Here is a 5360-nt window from a genome sequence, read left to right on the forward strand (position 1 = left end):
GCAGGATCCCATGAGCCAGTTGGGTTCCTCCAGCAAAGATCCCAGCTCCTGCCAGGGATCTACTCCAGCCCTGCCTCTGTTTCTGTATACCACTTTCTTGCCCTGCCTTCCCACTTCCCACACCCCTTCATGCCTGGGGTGAGCCCACCTGCTGAGATAGCCTTGGGTTCTTTACTCTCTCTCTTATGGTTTCCCTACACCCTCCCCACATTGGAAAAAAGTCCCTTCACTTAACTCCTCTCCAATTATCTCAGTTCGTATGGGTCATCTGTTTCCCCCAATACCCTGCTTGGTACACAGGATAAAGTGTTTACATTATATTAGCCCTATTCTTGGATCCTCTAATAATTGTCTTCCATCCTGTGAAATTATATAACTGTATCACAGATCGTTTTTATTTTAGCTTTTGTTTCCAGGGCTTTGATGGTGTTATAGGAAATGCAAAACTATAGATAAAATGCATGACGGAGCTACGTGATACTTGAGAGACAACTGGTCTACCGAGAACAGAATGCAGTTGGAGGCCATGAAGTTCAAGTCTTGAGCGGCATGCCCAGGCACAGCCCTCTCTAGGGAATGCAGTCACAGTAGCTGCAGAGCCCATTCCCCTCTCCAGGTTAAAAGGTTCCTCTTCACCCTGGTGATGGTGTTTGGAAAATTTTTCAGCCATAATCATATTCAGTCATATTTGGGAGGCGGGAGGGGCAGGTTAAAAGCTAAAAGGAAAAATAAAGAAGGTATATATACTTCCATAACTGAGATCAGTTTACTCTTAGCATCTTTGTCTGGGAAAGCCTCAGTCAGAGGTCAAGTAGCCAACAAAGCCAACCAGAAGAGAAACTTCTCCCTTCGGTTGGGTGGACACTGGCTGCTTTCATTCATCTCAATCCAAGAAACATCATGTCCAGTCATGGCTTTGTCCAACGGTAGGAGCCTTAAGTGGCGACCAGGAAGACAGTCCATGCTAATCACGGCAAGTCACAGCTATCTTGTTTTGTTTTGTTTTAAAGCGTGTTTCCTTCATCAAGATAACAGAAATGTATTGACAAAGGAAACTTACAGACAGCCCAGAAGGGAAGCAGGAGGTTAAGAGTGAATTGCCCAGTTAAAAACAAGAACATGTGCAGAGGAGAAAGTTTCCCTCCCCCCGGAAGCTAAGCCAGGTTCCCAGCACCCTGAGCGCCTGCTCCAAGGTGGGGACACCCACCAGCCCAGTACCCTCCGTTGTCACCAGATGTGCTCACACCTTCTGAGAAAGCTGGGGAAGGCTAAGGCGCACGTGGGCTCAGGAAAAGAAGAAGCAAAGAAGAAAGGATGTAGAGGTTGGTTAAAAATAAAACTTATCAGATGAGAATTAAGTCTGGAGAATGTTATCTCTCCCTGCAGGAGGGTGGGGAAAAAAAAATAGGCATGTCAAAGAGAACACAGGCCACAGGATGAATAAGCATAAAAATAGGAGGAAATGACCAAGGGAACGTGCCAACTCTGCCAGAGGAGGGCCTTTCTGGAGGTGCTGACACTCCAGGACAGGCCAGGAACCCTCAAGGGGGTACCCAAGAAACGGGCTAATGGACCGTTTCTCAGGCTGAGATAGATTTTATTCCCCCTCTATACTTTTTTCAAATCAATTGCTTTAACCCCTTCCCTTCCCCCACCGCACCGCCATGTGCCTTAATTATCTTTTCAGAAAAAAAATAAAAGGTCTATGGAAAATGTTCTTGGGGAATTCCTACTTACCAGCATTTTTATGGCAGGTAACCTTGTCCCCGGTGAATTTTTCAAGATTCAAACGTTGGCAAGTGCTTATGTCTTCCCCAGCTGCTTGCTACCACTTCCTTCATCCTGGCCCAGCCCTTGGACACAGGGAACAGCTGCCCACCTCCCCACCACCACCCACAGCTTATGGGACACCTGACAGGAATTTGGGTTACTCCCAAAGCTCCCATGGCAAGGGGCTGACCACACCGGCTCCTGTTCCCTTTTAACTCCCATTTGCCTTGAACCTCACAAATGATCCATAAAATGCTCCTTCCGTTTCTTCATCCCAAGTCACCTTCTGCCTCTAGACCCGCCAGGCATCTGTCATAAGGGTGATGCTGTTTTCCCTCAAAAAAAAAAAAAAAAAGGCACAAAACAGACTACTTGCTAAATTAATTTTTAATGACCTAGTGTTTACCCACTCCTGAAATTATGAATTTTCATTCCACAACTGCTCTTAAATCTGCGACGGGAAATCATGACAATAAAACCCAATGGCCACTCTCTGAGCTCCTTCTCTAGCTTTAAAAAAAAGAATCACAAAATGGTCTCTGTAAATTTGCTGAAAAATCTCAGCATTCGGGAGCATGAGCAGCAACCACTTCCAAAAAAAGGCTGACTTTTCTAAGTGCGAAGTTTATCAAAGGTCAAACAAACAGGATTCAAGAAAGAAATCTGGTGCTGTTTCGTCACTCAGAACATTTAAGTAAGCAAAAGAGCTGTGTTAAAGAAATTAAAATGACAGCCTCTTACAAGCCACCTTAAAAAGATTAGGCAGAGACTGCCCAAGTGCCTTTGAGAACTAAAAATGTTTCTAAATCCCCACTCGATGTCACTGAGAGGTGATGAAAGTATTGCTGAAGATGTGAAGGTCTTTTTGGTTTTCTCCCTCAGTTTCTTTTTTTTTTTTTTCTTTTAAGATTTCATTTATTTGACACAGAGAGATAGCGAGAGAGGGAACACAGCAGGGGGACTGGGTGGGTAAGCAGCAGGCTCCCCACTGAGCCTGATGCGGGGCTCAATTCCAGGACACTGCGATCATGACCTGAGCCCAAGACAGATGCTTAACCAACAAGCCACTGAGGCACCCCTTCTCCCTTAGTTTCTACTTATCAGATGGAGAATCATCAGTAACAGAACTACGCTGACATCTCAGCCTGACCTCAACCCCAAATTGGGAAGGTAGGTGCATCAAAAAGAAAAATCTGCTTTCCTCCCCGAGAGTGCATCAAAGCAGGGACAAGAGGCGGGAGCACTTTGCACACTGCCCAGACATCCTGATGAGGAACGGTGGTCTGCTGGGAGGCCTCCAAATGGTGCCCAGGAAATCCAAACCGTTTTCCCTTCCGGTGGCCCCACCCTGCTCCTGCCAAGCCTGAGCCTGACAGGCCAATGTTGGACACAGACCCAAAGTTCGTCCAAATCCTGAGAGGCAGGAGGAAAATATCCTATTGCCAGTCAAGGAATTTCTGCTCCTGTTCTATACATTGAATAACTGACATTCCTTTAGGAGGCTGGGCAGCAGACCCCTGTGGATAACCAAAACATTATGTAAGAATCCAAGCATTAATCTCCCCTTCTCTCAAATCCACTTAATCCTACTCTTCTGTCTGGCCTCTCCTCCACAGGAAGTGGAGACCACCAAAGACCTCAGGCACTGAGGAACCTGCAAGTGCCAAGTCAAATCCTGGGTGCTGCTCCGTTACCCTGTCATCTCAGACGAGCCACCTCACTATTCTGAGAACATGTCCTCGTGTGGAGAGAAGAGCTGTGTCACAGCAGCTGCAGAGAATAAACCCGTGACAGCCGGAAGCACAGGCCTGGCATAGAGGTATTCTTGGGGGCAGGGGTGTCATTTTACCAGTTGTTCTCTGTGGAGAATCCTTGACCTCTGACCCTGGACTTGCAAGGGTAAAGACAGGCCTTCGTAAACGCAGCCTCTCTGAGGACCTAACCTATCAATGTGGAGAAACAGAAACATACTTAAAAAAATCACATTCAGATGGGAGTGGAGTGGGTCTGAGAGTAGATTGGTTCTTGAATACAAACCAGCATATATGACCCAAAAGAGCTCAACTATAACCAGCTTTGTTTTGAGAGAAACTATTTCTCTCTACTGTTTTGACAAGTCTCTAACCCACTTCACTACCAGCCGTATTCTTTTCGTGTCATTCAAAGGATTCAATACTGAAGCTAGGTCAGTCGTGTATTCTTTTTACTTAAAATAACATGACCAAGGGGCGCCTGGGTGGCTCAGTGGATTAAGCCGCTGAATTCGGCTCAGGTCGTGATCTCAGGGTCCTGGGATCGAGTCCCACATCGGGCTCTCTGCTCAGCAGGGAGCCTGCTTCCTCCTCTCTCTCTGCCTGCCTCTCTGCCTACTTGTAATCTCTGTCAAATAAATAAATAAAATCTTTTAAAAACAATAAATAAATAAATAACATGACCAAGAACATCCTTTGGGCTAGTCCTTGTAGTTAATCAAATATGAAAGTACCTGACATGTCCAAATTCCTCTTTAATACAAGCTGCTGAGCCAGCATGGCATTTCCTATCATTGGTCTCTGAAACACAGGAAATTTCAGAATTGAATGGCCCAAAGAAATGAGGATGACCCAGCCTCGAAAAAAACCTGAGTTATTTAAAGGAGAAAAACAAAATCATGTCTGAATGGGTAATTCATGATTCAGACAGCCCAGCATTTAATTGGTATTAACTACTCTACTAAAGATCTATTTAATGCACTTAGGTAAGACTTTTTATTTCCATGAAATTGGATCTTTGGTTCAAAATTGAATCTCCTGCCAAGGACTCTGCACTTTTTAGGTGACGTAACACTGAGGTGGGCTCTTAACATTTCATTGCCAGGAATATAAAGAAAATTGATCAGATTATTTGCCAAATAATGTTTCTTTGTCGGGGCTGAGTCCTCCCCTAAGTGGGCTGTCAAAGAGAAAAGCAAAAAGCAGACGCTATTACAGTTTTATTTTCTAGGTTCAACCTTCCAGGGCTCAGAGTCAACCCTGAGAAAAATCAGTGCATTAAAAATTGATTTGTGATTTAGTTTATTCGCTTATAGGACTTTTGTCTGAAAGGAATAAGCAAGGCCCAAGAGGTCAGATCTTTGGGCAAGTCAAAATAATGTCTCAAGTGAAAGATACAAGACATACTATTGGAATGATACGACATTCCTTCAGAATCTTGTCACAAGCACCCTCATGACATCAAGAACCACGGGAAAAACTTGATTACAATTCAATGGCATATAAAATTCCTGGTGAACAACGTTCTTTCTCTCTTACTGAAGTGTTTCAAAATTGTTCCAAAGGAGGGATGTACTCTGTCCTATCTGAAGCTGTTCTGAGGTTCCTCCTGAAGTCCCAAGCTGCTGAAGGGCAGAATTTTTCGTTGTTCTGTTTTTAGATTCCTAGTTGTCAAAGACCGATTCCAATAGGGAAACAGATACAGAATGACACTATGACCAAAACTTCCTAATACTCTTAGCGTCAATCTGTAAGTCAATGAGAGAGAGATGTATATAAAAACTTCCAGCAGTCCTTTTTTGCCAGAGATGGAGGAAATGAATCAAACCATGAATACGC

This window comes from Mustela erminea, chromosome 5 (genome assembly GCF_009829155.1).
Source record: "Mustela erminea isolate mMusErm1 chromosome 5, mMusErm1.Pri, whole genome shotgun sequence".
Lineage (NCBI taxonomy): Eukaryota > Metazoa > Chordata > Mammalia > Carnivora > Mustelidae > Mustela > Mustela erminea.